The 20172-nt window shown below is 37.3% G+C and overlaps 1 pseudogene; it reads right to left on the bottom strand.

The window, feature by feature from the left end:
* Positions 1 to 188: 188 nt before the first annotated feature.
* LOC127447740 (rac GTPase-activating protein 1-like) lies at positions 189 to 18938 on the bottom strand (annotated as a pseudogene).
* Positions 18939 to 20172: the final 1234 nt, after the last annotated feature.

Genomic DNA, 20172 nt, shown 5'->3' with positions numbered 1-20172 from the left:
ATTATCCATGGCAAAAAAAAAAAAAAAAAAATGATATTCATTTGTTTCTATTTTAATTTGTACATGTCCTCTGTACTTATGAATAGCATTTACATACAAATAATAATAAAACAAAATGGATACAAATGAAAAAATAACTATTGAACAAATCATCTGAATCATCTTGTTTAATGTGAAAATGTCTTGTGCTGTATTTTGCAGGTAGATTTACCACACTGTATATAAAGCTGAATAAAACAGAAATGCCAAAATCATTCTATAGAAAAACAACACATCTTTCTTTTGTCACACTGCTGTTGAAAAGATTTGAAAGTTATTTTGATTTTGGGTTTTTCAGCTTGTTGGTGCAGCTTCTCATTTCTGTAAAATTAGATTTCTAAACATCTTATGAAAGAAGTTAATTTAGAAAGGTGCAAGAAAGAAATATACTTGTGCACTCTGTTCCCTTTTCCTTTCAACATTTAACATGTCTTGTAGAATGAAACCTGAGACAAATGGTAAAATCTTGAAATTGGATACCAGCTGTGTTGGTAAATGTTTTGAATAATTAATATTTTTGTGACTGCTGGCTGTATGAAAGCTGAGCACAGTGCAACAGTCAGACGTCTGCAATAAATTATATTTTGATTAAGTCACAAATGGTAATCAAGTCACTTTCTCCCACCCTTGTAGAATTTCTTGACATCTGTATTTATAGTTAAAGAGCTCCAAGACCACTGATATTTTTTTCTTAATGTTGGTCAACTGGTGCAGATGTCGCCCATCCATGTCAAACTTATTATACAAAACGCACAAGAAAACATGAATCGAGTTTATTTCAAATTAATAAGCCATTTCACCAATGTTTAGACATGCCACCTTTAAATATTTTCCAGGACATTTCCTTTATGCATAATTATAATACATTTAAGAGATTAATTGTTTTTCAGAAAATACAAAGAATGTAGTCTCATGTCTTCTAGGTTCTTTCTGGACAAATTGCAAGTATGCATTTACATGATTTTTTTGAACAATTTTTTAGGAAGGGTATCAAGTGCTGCAGTGGTTTAACACCTGTGGAAGGAAAGGCTGTTTCAAGCCACCAAAGCAATAAGTCCCTGTGCAACTATCAGACACACAAAAATATTCTGTGTACATATAAAACACTTTTATACAGACACACAGTAAATCATTTCGGGGATATGAAAAATTTCTTTTTTCCTGGTTCATTTCTTGGTTTGCTCCTAGAAAGGAAAGGGCATTCATGAATTCCGAAAGAATAACAAAACGAGCAGTTCTATTAGAATATGTACTCAAAACCACTATAGTTATTACATAGGAAAAATAGCTTACTGGTTATTGAATGCACCACCAAAGTTCTTGATTCGACCCTTGATTGAGCCACTAGATGCAGTTTTAGTGCTTTTTCCTCAACTCAGGAGAGATCAGGGGTTTGAAAATCTTATCTGAAGGACATAGTGCACAATGTGTTGACAAAATCTTTAAGGCAAAGCCTACATCTATTTACAGACTACATTTTGAAGACAATTAGATTTGCTTATAAGACCGATTATAAATAAGACTGAATAATCAAATGTGTGCAAATTATTGCATTAAAATATGCAATGAAAGAGTCCTTTAATCTTATTTGGATGTTATTTTTTAATGTTAATAAAATCTGGATATACAACATAGACACTGACGTGTGTACCTCTGCTTTGCTTGGGCAGACACTGTTGATGTTGGACTCCACCATAGGAAAGTTGACAGGATATGGCTCCTCAGCTAAGAGGCCTTCCCAGAAAGGAAGGGAAAGACAGGAACCGAGCTACTACCTGTTTCGAGGAAGCTGGAATATTTAAAAACTGCCTAGATGAAACCAAATATATTTATATCCATTTTCTCTTCTGTTTAGAGATATTTTGATCATGTAGAAAACCTGGAATACAGCTCAAGTTCAACTCAAGTTCAACTGGACTTTTTTCTTAGTATTATAACATGCAATTGTTATTACTTGAAGTGGTTTAATTTTATAATTATGCAAAGGGAAGACACTCCAATATGACTTATGTTTGAACTGCTACAAAATAAATACATTAATAATAAAGAGATAAAGTATATTTTGTTGAAACAGGCAAGACTAATAAACTCACTTTGGGTTGGGTGTAAAACCCATAATCGTCATGGGAGAAGGTTCTAGCATCGCATGCCCGATAATAGTGGACCCAAACACTCTGGCCAAGTTATTCCGATCCATCTGACACAATGGACTCTGCTTAATTCTAAGAAACAGATTAATATAGTTTTAAAACCAGGACACATGAAAGTATGTTTAAATATTGTTTTTGTGCATGTTTTCAATCCACAGACTGCAAAGTACATAAATGCAGAGTTGCAGAAATGCACAAATTAGAATGTGTAAAGGCATTAAACCTCTGCAAATGCAGGATTAGGAAGGCAAGGTTAACCTTATTGGGCAGCGGCAGCTCTTTGATGGTCTGTAATAACATTTCTGTGCTTTTGTCTTCATCTGCCATCTCTGTAAGTAATAAAATGACTCGTATGTATGAGCCCGCCACAATATCAGATTCAATTACATTCACTTGCAATATAAAATTATAGGCAAATCACTTCCTCAGTTTTGTCCTGCATTTAAGGACATAGCGCATGGAACAGGTACACCTGTAGAAGCATTGAATTATGAAGGATTTTCTCTCATTTGCATGCTACAGCCATTCATAGCCAAGAACATTAGACAGTATGGCTACATGACATCCAATCCAATTTATTATTTAAAAGGGAGGTGCTTTACCCTGGAGTCATCCATGGTAATCCATGAGGGATTGTGAGGGGGAGAAAAAAAAATAAATAAATTCTCCAGGAATAATACTAGGTAGACCCTGACTGCTATTAAATCTACCACTTAGACTCTTATGAGCAGCAACGGGGCTGAAATTAAAATGCTGATGACGACAACAGCTGTTTTGGGAGATAACATTCGACACTGATTGTTTCCGAGTCATCAGGGACTTGTCAACTATATCTCGTAATGGGAAATAACCATCCACCCTAAATTAATGAGGATAGTAAATCCGTCCTTATGCCTTCGGCATAGACAAGCGTTCAATGCCTGTTATAGTATCCACCTACTGCAAAATTGCAACCATTTTGTATAATCTCCTTACAAAAAGACAACCCCTTTGCCAGATTCCTCAAAGCATACAAAAGTTTGAAAGTCAATTTGGGATCATTAATGCACTTTCAAAAGACTTCAGACTTTTCATGTGTTTCACTGACTCATTGACACTCAGACCCATATACATCAGGGTTTTTCCTGCATTGAGAACTTGTCAATAGCCAGTAATGCCAAACAGCATTTAGTTCTCATAACCGAACCCAATGAGAGAAATGTTTTCAGAGAATTAGAATTTAAAAGGTGCAATCAGTAACTTCTTCCTCATTAAAAAGTTTTACTCCTAAAGAAATGAAGTGTAATTTTAAAATAGATGTGTATAATCATGACCAGGAAAACCCATAAAAGCCAACAGAAGGACTGGGGGACTGTAAGAACATTGTCAGTCAACAGTTAATTGTTGCATTAAAATTGTATTCAAGTTAGTTTATTTACAGGGATGTAAACTCCTGAGAGGTGAAAAAGGTGAAAGTCATAGCAGGTGTTACAGGTGTGTATTTTCAGTTTTTGTTTGTTGTATTTAAAGCTTTTTTTATGCGTCTAAGCTTAGTCAACCTTTCAAGTGATTTTAATAAAGGAAAATCTAGTACATTTTACCAAACAATTTGGGCAAGTTAGCTTCAGAAAAGGTGACTTCAGCTGAAAGGTGAGGAGTTTGCATCCCAGTATTTAAAATTAACATTTCAAATCCATCTGCAAACCAACCAGAAGCTTCCATAAATGCTTTGTGAAGTTTAAATGTTATGAGAGGTTCCTTTAGTTTCCTCAGGAAGTCTTTGAGGAGTCCACAGACAGCATGAATCTCTTCTACTTTGTGGAGCATCAACGGGCCTTTCCCACACACATATTTCTCCCTCAGTTCCTTCACCAGCCGCTTTCCTCCTGGTACTCTGTAAATACCCCTCTACATAACCCAGTCAGACACAAAACTTTTGTGAGGTAGAAAATTCAGTTTCATTCATCAACTATACAATCAACTGCAATGTGAAGGATGGATTAATTTCTTAAATATAAAATAATCCTAATCCTTTGCCTATAATGGAGGCGTTAGATAAAAGTGTCCCTTGAAATTCCCTTCAAGACTAAGACTAGATTTACATTTCTTGCAAGCATGGGTATTTTCAAGGCAGCAATAGTGTTCCAGTTTCAGGCAAGCTAAGGCTTTTTTTCTCCTTTTGTGTTACGCATGAGAAAAAAAGTGAAACAGGTTTAAAATGACATGAGGGTAAATACATTCTGACAATTTTCATTATTGGGTGGGGTATTCCTTTAAGAATTCTTGAAAATGTAACATTTACAAAAATATTTTAACACAGCTAATGCTAAAATTATGATAAAATGGTTCAGGCTGAATTACATTATTAATTTAAATAATGCTTGAGTTAACAACGTTCAGGAATATTAATAGTAGTGGTTGACCGATATATCGCCGAGGCCGATACGTCAGACGATATTCAGACTTTTTTTAAATTATCGTCATCAGCTGATAAATTTTCCTGTTTGGCCAATTTGTTTCTTGAGTGCATTGAGAATCGCCTGCTTGCATGTGAAAGAACTGAGACATGTAAACGACCAGTAACTGTTCGTTTTCTTAAGTGCCATCATGTTACTACAATAATAGAGACGGTGTTGCACACCGGTCATTTAAACTGTCCACATGTCAGAGCCGCAGCAGACGTGTTTGATCTCATAATGTTAAAGTGCTCATCTGTTTCATTCTCTCTCTCCTCAACAGTTCCCTGTAACTTTTAACTGTCTTGTCCAATTATAAATAGGCAAATATCAATAAAACTAATATCATATATACCATCAGGGATGGATTAACAACTGGGCCGTTGCCCAGGGGCCTCTAAACCCAAAGGGCCCCAAGCTCTGAATCAATTATTTAAATCCATGTAAATGTCAGCATTATGTGAAATACCATTTGTTCAGCCGAATGTGTGATGGACAACAGCAGCGCAAGCACAGACACTTGAGTGTGCACTCAAGGAATCTGTGTCTCACAGGTGCAGCATGTTTATTTGGAGGACTACAAAGAACAGCGTCTGATTTAGAAAACGTTTCCAAACATAAAAGATAAGGTGCAGTTTAACCTGGCTGTGTACAAAGCTGATGGTTTAAACTCATAAGCAACAGAATTTGTGCAGAATTCAGTATAGAGGACTTTAAAATGTTTAAGTCCTGCATGCATTTAATGTTTAATGATAAAGAGAAAGGTGCCTTAATACCCTAAATGTGTTCACGGTAACCTTTTGTAATATTTGGTTAACAGCGAGAGTTCACTAACGGTTACTCTTATTGGACTGGAGACGGGACTCGGGAATAAAGAAAGTTTATTGCCATGGATGCATGTGGTGAGTATCCCGTGCGTTACAGCATCACCCTGGAATTGGAGCTCATTTGCCAATCAAATGTGGAATGCAGATGCTGATCGGCATCACCTGCGAACGATCAGCTGGAGGGGATTTAAATGCCGGAGGAAGACGGGGCGCATCAACTCCAAGGCATGAAACTAATTCTCTCACTCCAGCAACGAGTGAGCACCGATCACCGCACGCATTCCGCAGAAACTTCACGAAACACCAGATTCACGAACAAAGACACCCCGGCATGCTCGCTCACCCCGCCCTTGCACCGAAGACACCATTAAGTTCTTCTTTTACTTATTGTCACAATAAAACACCCCTTTGTGGGACTGTGCACTTGAGAATAATTGTCTGTGCCTCGTTCATCCTACTACAATGCATCAAACACAATCTCAGACAGCAGGGAATAAAGTGCACAGTGAGCTATGAGCCTAAATAGCACAATACATAGATCTTCAAAATCACATTAAAGTCGAACAAAAATAATCTGTCACTGCCTGCAACATAGGCATATTCTTAACCGATGGAAAATGTGTAATTCTGCCCGGTAGTGAATGCTACGGATTATAGAACTTCTTCAGGATGCTTTGATATTTAAATGATTCAGCATTTAACGTATGCAATGATTGTCTGCACACCAGAGCAAAAGGGGAAAAAAACATTGGCTCAGCGTTTATCAAGCGCTGAAACTTTACCAGGTGAAAAACAATCTGGAATCATGCATTACAGTAACAATTCCTCTTTGCAACCTGAACTTCATCAGAATGTCAATTTGTGACACCAGCGCTGAAAAAGCTTGATGCAGCGCAACAAATGGTGTAAAAGAACCCAGGTGTCTCGAGATGCATTAATAAATATTGAAATTATTTTGAAGTTAGTGTCTAAAAAATGTGACGGTCCTGCACAACAAATTGTAAAACAGGTGTCTTGAGATGAGTTTATAAATTATTAAAAGTTCTTTTAAACTTTACAGTGAGTTGTGGCACAACGATCAAAGACGTCCGTCCAGTGCATGTTTACATGGCCTTGAAGAACCTGGCCTAAAACCTGTAGGTTTGTCAGAACCATCGGACTCATATCGGGTTGAAGACCTCTAAACATGTGCAGAATAACCGAATAGTGATTTTGGTATTTGAATACCATGCACATCCCTATTCATAACGCATGATTTTGGATCGGTTCATAATTAAAAAGTACATATAACTGGCTGTGCAAGACATTGCTCCAAACTTTTCTTTCATCAATTTGAAAAATTTTCTTAGGAAGAAAAAGCGTTTTCTTCCTATCGAGTGCTCATCTAATATCTTCCTCTGAAGCACGCATTCTTTCAGCCAGAATCAAAACTTCAGTATCAAAAGTTCCCGATTCACAAATCATGATGGTCAGTCCATGACAATCCAAGCAGGCGATCCAGGCCGTTTAAACTGTCAGATGATTGCTGCTCCTGCTGGATCCGCACGTGCTTGAGTGCAACCAAAGTCTTTCTAGCAAGTCAGTCCACTGTCGACCATGTTTGGAACGCTCTTGGGAGGCTATTTCCAGTCATGACAGTGCAGCTCCTATCTACTTGAATGGGGAAAGACCGAAATCTCCAAAATGGTTGGTCAAGATTACGCTCATAGAACATATTTCAAATCAGCAATAAAATCTGACAAGACTGGTATCATAAACGGCGCTTCTTTACCTCAGATTATACAATTTTCCCATCTTTTATAACTAATGCGCGTGCGCGTTCTCGAGTTGATTTACCGGTCGATGTCTGTATCTAAAAGGTGATTGGCTCTTTTACCTGTAAGGCGGGACTTCCTATCTACAACCGTTGACTGCAGTTGGGTATTCTAATTTCTCCCATTCATTTGAAGAGAAGTGGCCCGTTTCTGCTAAACAGTCTCTGGTGAAACTTCAAGGTAAAAGCGCTTCAGGTGTGCTATAAGTAAATGACTTATTCACTATGCACACTGTATGTACAATTGGTTTGATTCTGTATTTTATGAGAAAATGCGATTGCTAGCGTGGACATGCCATTTATGGTTGCTGGACTACTGTGTGTACTGTTATTTCCTTCTTCCTAATATATTAACAAATTCTTCATGTGCAAATAAATTACTACAATTTGATGACTAAGCAGTTTCTGCTGATTTCTGTTATCTACCATTTAAAATACAATATTTAAGTTTCTTTTTTTACAAATTTGAAATCTTTTTCGAAGTGAATTTGAGAAAATATAGTGCAAATAAGAGTTTTAGCAATTTTATGTTTGTCATTTACTATATTAAATTGTGTTATATACGTATATCAGCATTGTATCGGCCACCCTGCTCTTTGGATATCGACGTCGGCCATTAAAAAAACCCCATATCAGTCGACCACTAATCAATAGCACAGCCTTGCTAGCACTATATTTATGATTTCTGCATAAAATAATATTCCAACATAAGGATAGTTTATTATTTATTAAAAAGTAGTAAAAACACCTCTTCAAGTCCTCTTTTCTCAATCTCATGAACACGCTGTATGATCAGAGAGGGAATCCTGGGATGTGTAGGTGGAGCAAAGCCCTCAAAATTATCCTATAAAGAAAACCAAATAGATCCATTTTTAATGGATCATCTCTACATGTGGACATGTGCACTATGAAGGGTGAATACCTCATTAGGTTGTGCTGAACCATGTGCAGTAGGGCTGCACTTCAAGACACAGTTGTTTACACTCAGGATGGCTTACCACTCAGTCTCGACATTTTACTGCAATCTTCCCAAAGCGAATCCTCTTCCCACATGGTGTGCATGTCCCTGGTCGAATCACCTAGAAAATATATGTTAATCCAGCAGTCCTCTGCGATACATGCAGGTGCTTTTCATGTGGTACAAGAAAGTATGTAGATACTTAGAGTATATCTCTCTGATCGTTCTTATATATATATCACACGCACGGTCAAAAGTTTTGAAACACTTATTCTTTATTATAATTTTTTCTCTTCACATTTTAGAATAATAGTAAAGTCATCAAAACTATGGAATAACAAATGGAACTATAAGAATTATGTTGTGAATAAACAATCCAAAATAAATCAAAACTGTTATATTTTAGCATCTTCATAGTCACCCTTTGCCTAGAATTTGCAGACGTGTACTCTTGACATTTTCTCAACCAACTTCTTGAGGTATCACCCTGGGATGCTTTTTAAACAGTATTGAAGGAGTTCCCATCTATGTTGGGCACTTATTGGCTGCTTTTCTTTATTATTTGGTCCAAGTCAATTTCAAAAACTTTTTTTTTTTTAAATTAAATTTTAGTTTTATAATTAAATAAATATGGTGGCACAATTATATTTTTGTCTACAAAACTAATTTCAAACATTTAAGCTTACGCCTTCAGATCAAAAGATTTTTAAGTTCATGAGAAACATTTCAGTCAAGTGTTTCAAAACTTTTGACCGGTTGTGTGTGTCTCTCTCTCTCTCTCTCTCTACACACACACACACACACACACACACACACACGTTGATTTCACTAATTCCATTCAAAAAGTGAAACTTGTATATTATAGTCATTACACACAGACTGCTATATTTCAAATGTTTATTTCTTTTAATTTTGATAATTATAACTGACAACTAAGGAAAATCCCAAATTCAGTATCTCAGAAAATTAGAATATTGTGAAAAGGTTCAATATTGAAGGCACCTGGTGCCACACTCTAATCAGCTAATTAACTCAAAACACCTGCAAAGGCCTTTAAATGGTCTCTCAGTCTAGTTCTGTACACTACACAATCATGGGGAAGACTGCTGACTTGACAGTTGTCCAAAAGACGACCATTGACACGTTGCACAAGGAGGGCAAGACACAAAAGGTCATTGCAAAGAGGCTGGCTGTTCACAGAGCTCTGTGTCCAAGCACATTAATAGAGAGGCGAAGGGAAGGAAAAGATGTGGTAGGAAAAAAAAAAAAAAAAAAAAAAAAGTGTACAAGCAATGGGGATAACTGCACCCTGGAGAGGATTGTGAAACAAAACCCATTCAAAAATGTGGGGGAGAACCACTACGCACAGACGTATGCAAGACGTGGGTTTCAGCTGTCGCATTCCTTGTGTCAAGCCACTCTTGAACAACAGACAGCGTCTGAAGCGTCTCACCTGGGCTAAAGACAAAAAGGACTGGACTGCTGCTGAGTGGTCCAAAGTTATGTTCTCTGATGAAAGTAAATTTTGCATTTCCTTTGGAAATCAGGGTCCCAGAGTCTGGAGGAAGAGAGGAGAGGCACACAATCCACGTTGCTTGAGGTTCAGTGTAAAGTTTCCACAGTCAGTGATGGTTTGGGGTGCCATGTCATCTGCTGGTGTTGGTCCACTGTGTTTTCTGAGGTCCAAGGTCAACGCAGCCGTATACCAGGAAGTTTTAGAGCACTTCATGCTTCCTGCTGCTGACCAACTTTATGCAGATGCAGATTTCATTTTCCAACAGGACTTGGCACCTGCACACAGTGCCAAAGCAACCAGTATCTGGTTTAAGGACCATGGTATCCCTGTTCTTAATTGGCCAGCAAACTCGCCTGACCTTAACCCCATAGAAAATCTATGGGGTATTGTGAAGAGGAAGATGCGATATGCCAGACCCAACAATGCAGAAGAGCTGAAGGCCACTATCAGAGCAACCTGGGCTCTCATAACACCTGAGCAGTGCCACAGACTGATCGACTCCATGCCACGCCGCATTGCTGCAGTAATTCAGGCAAAAGGAGCCCCAACTAAGTATTGAGTGCTGTACATGCTCATACTTTTCATGTTCATACTTTTCAGTTGGCCAAGATTTCTAAAAATCCCTTTCTTTGTATTGGTCTTAAGTAATATTCTAATTTTCTGAGATACTGAATTTGGGATTTTCCTTAGTTGTCAGTTATAATCATCAAAATTAAAAGAAATAAACATTTAAAATATATCAGTCTGTGTGTAATGAATGAATATAAAAGTTTCACTTTTTGAAGTGGAATTAGTGAAATAAATCAACTTTTTGATGATATTCTAATTATATGACCAGCACCTGTGTATGTATATATATATATATATATATATATATATATATAAACACTTTTTAATTTAACCCCTTTAGGAGAGTGACGGTACATTGAGTGACAGAGATTCTCCCTAGAAATTCTAAACGAAATCTAAGAATATCTGAGGTTACTGCCAGGTAAACAGCAATCCATCTCAGCTGACCACTTGTGATTCGATCAACAGAAACAGAGATGGTAATACCAGTTTTAAATGTTGGAGAAAAAAAAACAGTATGGCAGCCTGTTTTTTGCCAGAATACATGCTGCAAAGTTTTATCCATGGTGGGTGTGAAGTCCTGAGGGAGTCTAGGCTCTGGGATGTTCACCTCCATCTCAACAATTGTCTCAGCCTCTACGGCTTCACTAGATGCCCACACAGACGTTTGTTCTGAATGAAGGAGACTGGGTTAGTCTGTGAGGGTTAGAAGGTGTAATTTGTAATCGTAGCCTCAGAGGTTTATTTACCACCAGATGGAAAATTCTCATTTCTAAGAGCCCTGGATGGATGTTCTGGAGTCTCTCGGGTGATGTCTATTACCATGTGAAACTGACCTCCACTCCCTGGGGTAGAGACGGATGCTTTCACAACCATCGTCTCAATTTCCTAGGAAAATACACAGACAAACACACATAAAAATCCATTCGAAACCAATCATCCTTTTTCTGAAGGAATCAAAAGACCCTAAAAATCATATCAATTGGTTATTTAGTTCTTGTCTATGTTCCTGGCAAGGAGGAAAAATGTTGTTTCTCAAAGTGCCAAATTACTTAGTAATGGGTGCCAGCTGAGTGGGAGTGATACAAGTCTCAAGGAGGGAGACAGACAGGACATGGTCCACTGCTGTTCCCATTTAAGCAGTGTGCTGGGCATGGGCAATATGACAGCAAGCAACTGGCTGAGAGACCAATGAACAAATAAGTCTTAAAAATGACACCAGATTTAAAAATATGGAATATGACCCTCTCCTACTAATAGAAAGACAAAAAAAAATTAAGGAAAGGTTTTACATTTCAAAACATACCTCAAGGTTTGCTAATTGTGTGCTACTCCCTACTGCTAAAATTCTGAGTGCTACTTCAGCATATAAACCAGGAGTTATTAAACAATAAAATGACAATATCTGCTATATTGAGGATTACCAAATTTCAAACACTTAACTGACTGTGAAATGAACAAATTACTCAAAGTGCCTTTTTAACAATTCTTTAGATGCAATGCGACATCTGGAGTTGTCATGATATAAAAGGTTCACTCAGTAATTCTGTTTATGTTGTGCTGACCGATATGGCCTAGAGGCATGGATACAGCAACACACAAATGCGAAACATTTTAGTTACCAATGCCATTGTAGAAATGTGTTATTTACAGTAAGCCATGATTAAAGGTGCTGCAAGTGATATTTAAAATGACATGCAGAAAACGTCCTTATTACTTCCCAGATATATCATTAAAAATCAGTGCCATGAAATATCACACCTGTCTCTGTAACAGCTCTAGGCTCAGTAAGCAGTTGCAAAAAAGATGTCTGTGGGCCGTGGTCAGATCGTTTGTTTAGCCAATCATAAGACTTTCTGCCTGTCAATCACTGTGCGCGTGCACAACGCAAGCCCATATATGCTTGTAAAATGCCGGTACGGTGTCCTGCTACTGCGAAACGCTAATGGTCACATGGTGAAATCTGCTTTAATACAATGATAACCAAGTTTGTCTGTGCGTGTATCTTTGGTATTGCGGGGTTTTAGAAAGAGGGGGTGTGGCTAATTCAAAGGCTAAGGGTGTTTCTCAATGCCAAGAATGTGTTCTCGTTCCTGCGTTTTTGTGAAAATCAGTCTTGCCTAATTACACTGAAAGGGCGAACTCGGAAGACATGAGGACGTAAAATGCATCTATGCGAGTTTTGATGTGCTGTGATATGTAGATTCAACCTCTTAACTATTTCCTTTTTTTGGAGGCGGGTGATGACATCAAACAAGTTCACAAGAACATTAGAATGCACAAAAGAAACAAACTCTGGAGGAAGTTCCAGAATGACTAAAATCACTTACAGCACCTTTATTCCATTAGTAAAAGTGTCCAGTTTAATTGGGATTACTGAGATAAAAGAGTAGTATTCAGTTGGTCATGTGATCTTAACATGGAGGCCCCCCATGAGGTGACCCACTTCATGTAAAATAGTTTCTCTCATGTGTATATAATTTTAAACATTTCAAAAGTATTAAAACAATCAAACTAATCAAAGTTTTTGTCATCAGTGTATGTAATTGTGGATTTGTGTGGACAGCCAGAAGAGCAGCGCCATTTACAAGCGAGGAGGAATGCTGTACAGTAGCTTGGTTGGTTTTGATTTAGATCTGTATTTATCTGTTTCTTTACTCACAATGGTGCATTTGTGTGCTTATCCTGGATGTCTCAACCGAGAGGAGAACGTAAGATTACATCTGTACCATGGCAACGCAAATACATCATGAGACCGCTTAGACACCACCCTCTCATGAAGGTTGGTTTATAGTTAAAAAGTACTTAAATATTTATCTTTTTCCACACCAAGAGAGACTGTATCACTTTAGAAGACATTCATTGAACTGCTGGAGTCATATTGATGACATTTATGCTGACTGTGATTTTTGGAGCTTCAAAAGAGAAAATCTCCATACACTTGCATTTTAAGGACCTAATGAGCCAAGCTAGTTTTCTATTTTTCTTCAAATATGTTCTGGTGAAGAAAGTCATACACACCTGAGATATCATGATGGGGAGTAATAATGACAGAATTTTCATTTTTGGGTGAACTATCCCTTTGAAGGGTTCTCTTTTTGTTGCATTTGATTACACTGACATATGTTTGCATTTGCTTGCTTCAAACAATAGGAGGAATACGAAAAACAGTACTGTTATTAAACTTCCGCTAACCATTTCCACTGGTCTAGCATCCAGGAGATCTCTTGAATGGCTGACTCTTCCCCGTTTCTGCATCGGAGGACCAACACTTGGGCCGATTGATGAACGCTAAATACGAACAGAGATGAGGACAAAAATAAAACTATGATATTAAAACTATGAAAACTATGATATTTACTAGCAAATTTACAACAGAAATGGTGAAATGTCACTTTTACATTTGCTGTATGGACTTATAAAATTTTGAAGGGTAAAAAGATTCTAAAAACAAAGCAATAAGTATTCAAAAAATAGATACAAGTACCACTTACTCTTCTCTCATGAGCCCTTGATTTGAGGCTTAACAAACGTAGTGCTGTCCAAGTCCTAGAAATCATCAACGAAAACAAGATATTTTTAGGAACAAACGTTATGAACTTATTTCAAGTTATTTCAATTTATGACTTTCATGACAATCATAGATCGTGAATAAAATTACTAATGTGATACATTACCAAATCATCATCGGTTCTGTCATAACTTATGTCAGAGTGAGACAGGAAGGACGACTCATCAATCACTGATAATCTGATAAGACACATGATTGAAAACAGCATTGTGTTGGGAAAAAAATTGAACCAGCCATTATATGCCAAGTATGAGCACATAGCCTGTTCATGTACCGTTTTGCTCTGTGCTGTGGCACACTGGCTCCTGTGTGACTGAAACTGGTCAGCATTGACCTCTGCTCATCATTCAGACAGGCACTTGACTTGCTGTCATGCACAAGAATGTCACATATCAACTGCATTTGCCGTTCCTGTAAAATATATGACAGAAAAAAAAACATGGCAAGTACCCTTAACTCAGCTGCTATATGGATGGTCATTCAATAACCACAGAACAATTCTGTTATAAGACCACATTAACATATGACCTCCCAGATTCGCAAACATGATAGTGGCCTTGTCCCCAATGCCCCCTTTAGCCCTTGCAGTCGATCTCAGAGTCCCCACTTAGGTGTAGAATATGAAGCCTAAACGTATAATTTCTGCAACATTAGTACCACTGAACAGAATTGCAATTAGTTTTTGCTTTTTTGTTTATTTTCCAACAGGTTTCTCCCCCATCTGCTTTTGGCCAGACAAATAGATATGAATTTGGGATGGGACTGTCACTGGTTGAGCCAATGTTGCTACTGTATGTCAGGCTGGTCGGGTTTTGAAAGGACCACAGAGCCACAAAGTTGACACTTTTCAGAGAAATCAACCTACAAATGACTCTTATAGTTGCCGCTGCATAATTAAGTTGGGATAGGCAAAAAAAAATATATATATATATATATATATATATATATATATATATATATATATATATATATATAGAGGTGTGAAAAAGTGTTTGCCCCCTTCCTGATTTCTTATTTTTTTGCATGTTTGTCACACTTAAATGTTTCAGATAATCAAACAAGTTTAAATATTAGTCAAAGATAACAAGTAAACACAAAATGCAGTTTTTAAATGAAGGTTGTTATTAAGGGAAAACAAAATCCAAACCTACATGGCCCTGTGTGAAAAAGTGATTGCCCCCTAAACCTAATAACTGGTTGGGCCACCCTTAGCAGCAACAACTGCAATCAAGCATTTGTGATAACTTGCAATGAGTCTTTTACAGCGCTGTGGAGGAATTTTGGCCCACTCATCTTAGCAGAATTGTTATAATTCAGCCACATTGGAGGGTTTTCGAGCATGAACTGCCTTTTTAAGGTCATGCCACAGCATCTCAATAGGATTCAGGTCAGGACTTTGACTAGGCCACTCCAAAGTCTTCATTTTGTTTTTCTTCAGCCATTCAGAGGTGGACTTGCTGGTGTGTTTTGGATCATTGTCCTGCTGCAGAACCCAAGTTCGCTTCAGCTTGAGGTCACGAACAGATGGCCGGACATTCTCAGTCAGGATTTTTTGGTAGACAGCAGAATTCATGGTTCCATTTATCACAGCAAGTCTTCCAGGTCCTGAAGCAGCAAAACAGCCTGGACCATCACACTACCACCACCATATTTTACTGTTGGTATGATGTTCTTTTTCTGAAATGCGGTGTTATTTACACCAGATGTAATGGGACACACACCTTCCAAAAAAAAATCAACTTTTGTCTCGTCAGTCCACAGAGTATTTTCCCAAAAGCCTTGGGGATCATCATCAAGATGTTTTCTGGCAAAAATGAGATGAGCCTTAATGTTCTTTCTGCAACACATAACCACTTCTCAGCAGTGGTTTTCATCTTGGAACTCTGGGCAAAAATGGCCTGCATGGCAGGCTCTTTCTTATGGTGGAGTCATGAACACTGACCTTAATGGAGGCAAGTGAGGCCTGCAGTTCTTTGGATGTTGTTGTGGGGTCTTCTGTGACCTCTTGGAGGAGTCGTCGCTGCGCTCTTGAGGTAATTTTGGTCGGCCAGCCACTCCTGGGAAGGTTCACCACTGTTCCATGTTTTCACCATTTGTGGATAATGGCTCTCACTGTGGTTCTCTGGAGTCCCAAAGCTTTAGAAATGGCTTTATAACCTTTTCCAGACTGATAGATCTCAATTACTTTCTTTCTCATTTGTTCCTGAATTTCTTTGGATCTCAGCATGATGTCTAGCTTTTGAAAATCTTTTGGTCTACTTCACTTTGTCAGGCAGGTCCTATTTAAGTGATTTCTTGATTGAGAACAGGTGTGGCAGTAAACAGGCCTGGGTGTGGCTAGAGAAATTGAACTCAGGTGTGATAAACCACAGTTATGTTTTAATAGGTGGGGCAAACACTTTTTCACACAGGGCCATGTAGGTTTGGATTTTGTTTTCCCTTAATAACAACCTTCATTTAAAAACTGCATTTTGTGTTTACTTGTGTTATCTTTGACTAATATGTAAACTTGTTTGATGATCTGAAACATTTAAGTGTGACAAACATGCAAAAAAATAAGAAATCAGGAAGGGGGCAAACACTTTTTCACACCATTGTGTGTGTGTGTGTGTATATATATATAAGTAATAAATATAGATACACATTATTCAATAAAAAAAGTATTTATAGTATATATAGAATGTACAGTAGGTTGTATTGTACTGTGTTGACATTCAGGTTGTCGGTTGATAGTAAGTTGTTAAGAGAGAATATAATATAATAATAATATAATTTATGACAGTCCGGTGTGAGATATAAAAGTAATAAAGTGCAGTGCTGATGTATTTTGATCGTGGGAGATCAAGAGTTCAAAAGTCTGATTGCTTGGGGGAAGAAGCTATCATGAAGTCAGCTGGTGTGGGTCCTGATGCTGCGATACAGCCCATGACTCGGGTGGCTAGAGTCTCTGATGATTCGCCGAGCTTTTTTCACACACCGCCTGGTATATCCTGGAGGGAGGGAAGCTCACCTCCGATGAAGTGTCTGGCAGTTTGCACCACCCTTTGCAGTGCTTTGCGGTTGTGGGCTGTGCTAATGCCATACCAGGCAGAGATGCAGCCAGTCAGGATGCTCTCTACAGTGCAGGTGTAGAACCGTGTGAGGATGTGGCGGTTCATTCCAAACTTCCTCAGCCGTCTCAGGAAAAAGAGGTGCTGATGATCAGTGATGTGGACACCCAGGAACTTGAAGCTGCTGACTCTCTCCACTGGTGCTCCATTGATGGTGATGGGACTGTGTTCTCTGTCTTTTCTTCTGAAGTCCACCACAAACTTGCTCAAGGACACAATGGTGGTGGTGGCTGTGGGGATTGAACCAACAACCTTCCATTTACCAGTTCAGTGCTTTAGTCCACTACACCACCACCACTCCATTTATATACATATAAATATGTGTGTGTATATAGTGTGTGTGTATATATATAGTGTGTGTGTGTGTGTGTGTATGTATATATATATATATATACACACACACACATACATATATATACACACATGTGTGTATATATATATATATATATAGATATATGTGTGTGTGTGTGTGTGTGTGTATAGTGTGTGTATCACGGGCTCAGTGGTTAAGGCTCTGGGTTACTGATCAGAAGGTCGGGGGGTCAAGCCCCAGCACCGCCAAGATGCCACTGTTGGGCCCTTGACCTTATCTGCTCCAGGGGTGCTGTATCATGGCTGACCCTGCACTCTGACCCCAGCTTAGCAGGGATATGTGAAAAAAAGAATTTCACTGTATATGTGCAAATGTATAATGTGTGATAAATAAATATAATTAATTAATTAATTAATTAATATATGTGTGTGTGTGTGTATATATATGCATGTGTATATATATATACACACACGTATAATATATATATAAAAAAATAATAATATATATAAGTGTGGCCACTTTGAAGATGCTAAAATATAACATAGTTTTGATTTTTTTTTTTTTTAGTCACAACATAATTCCCATATTTCCATTTTTATTATTCCATAGTTGTGATGACTTTACTATTATTCTAAAATGTGATTAAAAAAATAAAATAAAAAATAAAGAATAAGTGACTCTAAACTTATATATATATATATATATATATATATATAAAAGCTTTAAATCATGAGGAATTATGTTAATTTGAACATAAGGTAATACTATTCATGTGAAAAGAATTGCTGGGAGACTGAATGATTTCACCTAACTATTGTTTGTTGCTTGTGATGATGAAATGAATGGCAATTTCATTACTAACCAGGCACTGGAAGTCCGCCTCAGCTTTGTAGCGTTTTTTGATCTCTACATCCAGCTGGTTTCGAGCGTGTTTGAGTTTGACCTCCAGAGCAGCTCGAGCCACATCTGACTTCACTAAGAGCTCCTTGTGTTTTTTCAGCTCCAGCTCTGCATGCAGCCATTTCTTTCGGGCAGCCTCAAAGTTCTTCAACACCTCAATTAACTCTTGTAGATAACAAAAAAACCATTGTAAATATGGCAACATGGCTTCATCCCGGTCCATATTCTAGTTCATTCTAAAGTTAGTAGTTTCTTAAAATTCTTGCAAATAATAAACTATGCTGTTAAAATGGTTTAAAGTTTCTTTATGTATTTTTTTTTATTTTTTATCCATGGCAGCACAATGCGTTTAACTAACAAACGTGTGCCTTTAAAGTAACCCCATCTGTATGTCAAATAAAATTCAAACCTGGCTTTCAAATGTGCTATTCAATTGCAGGAGTGAAATTCCACCGTGTATATATACCAGCAAATCTTAACATGTGAAAATATATTGTATTCATTCATGTTTGAAAATCTGGGGCATTCATTTCTTGCACAGTAAAGGTGCACACAACCATTCGGGTTTTGTCATTTGAGCTGAAAATAAGGTGCAAACATATTTTACTTAAAAAAAATAATAATAATAATAAATAAATTTAATATATCTCTTACCGAGTTCACAGTTTGAGGCTTCTTCTATGGCAAGCCTCTGCAAACACAGGCTGAGGATTTCTCTAACAAACTGATCGCCCATGGTCGTGCCAGCTGATGAACTCAAACCGCTTTAAATACGTCATGTGAGTTTTACTGTCACATGGATGTGTTTAAACGTCGGATATACAGACATTTTGCCTGCCAACTGTAGACAAACTACTGTTCAGTTAATTAACTATATACATTTTTGGAAGAGTGTATATATATATATATATATATTCTTATTGAAACTTTTGTGCAGTAATATATCATATTGCCGTTGCCGCAGTTTTATTTATTTTACACAATCGACAATTTCACTAAAAATGACGCAGACAACAGACTTAAATAGAGCTATTATACGTAACTACTGTTATTTTTAACAAGCCTCCATCAATGTTGACAACGTGACAGTATTATCAGTTGGTCGTCCATCCATCCATCCATGGATGTCTTTTTTGTCTTTGATTTCCCCTGGACTATGGTAAGAACGTTTTTCCACCGAAAAGCCACCCAAAGTAGCTTAGAAACTTTATGTAAGAAGAAACCATTTTATCTGCTATTTCCATTTTCTTTTTCATGTGTGATTGCATGTGGTAATATTTACTCTAAAATGCTTCTCAAGCTACATTTGTGACCAAGAGGTTTGTTTTTATTATTTTCTCTTCATCTACATTCTTGCAATATGTTGAAATGCTCACTTTTTTTTTTTTATTGTACTGAATATCAGGATGGGGTTTTAAAAGTAAGCGTCAGTGTTAAAAAAAAATATCCTATATACACTGACGTTTAGACTACAATAAAGCTTTGAACATTTTCACTGTTATTGCTGTATTGTACAGTAAGTATACTGTATATAATATTGGAATTTATTTTGAAGGATAAGGTTTTGATTTATAGGTTTAAAACTGAGATAGATGCAAATGCTTAAGAAAACAAGCATTTATTGGATACTTTACTAAAAGCCTTATAGCTACTGAGATATAGCCATCTTTAATTTTTTATACGAATGATAACGAGGCTTTGAGAGTTAGACTTACAGTCTCTTCAATGGGCTGTACTTTTGTTTAAAGTGTTTGGATCGTTTTGCTGACGAAACATTGAATAATAAACAAACAGACAAAACACTTCAGAACACATTAGTTGTGGAAAATACAATGTGATTTATGAGGTTTTTTTTTACAGTACGACCAATTGAAGAGACTGTAAGTCTTTTCCTCACAGCCTTGTTTTCACTAGTCAAAAATCAAATATGGCGCTACTGTGAATAAGGCCTATTGTGACATTTGATTTAT

The sequence above is a fragment of the Myxocyprinus asiaticus genome, chromosome 11 (genome assembly GCF_019703515.2).
Source record: "Myxocyprinus asiaticus isolate MX2 ecotype Aquarium Trade chromosome 11, UBuf_Myxa_2, whole genome shotgun sequence".
Lineage (NCBI taxonomy): Eukaryota > Metazoa > Chordata > Actinopteri > Cypriniformes > Catostomidae > Myxocyprinus > Myxocyprinus asiaticus.
This window is presented reverse-complemented; position numbering and strand designations above follow the sequence as displayed.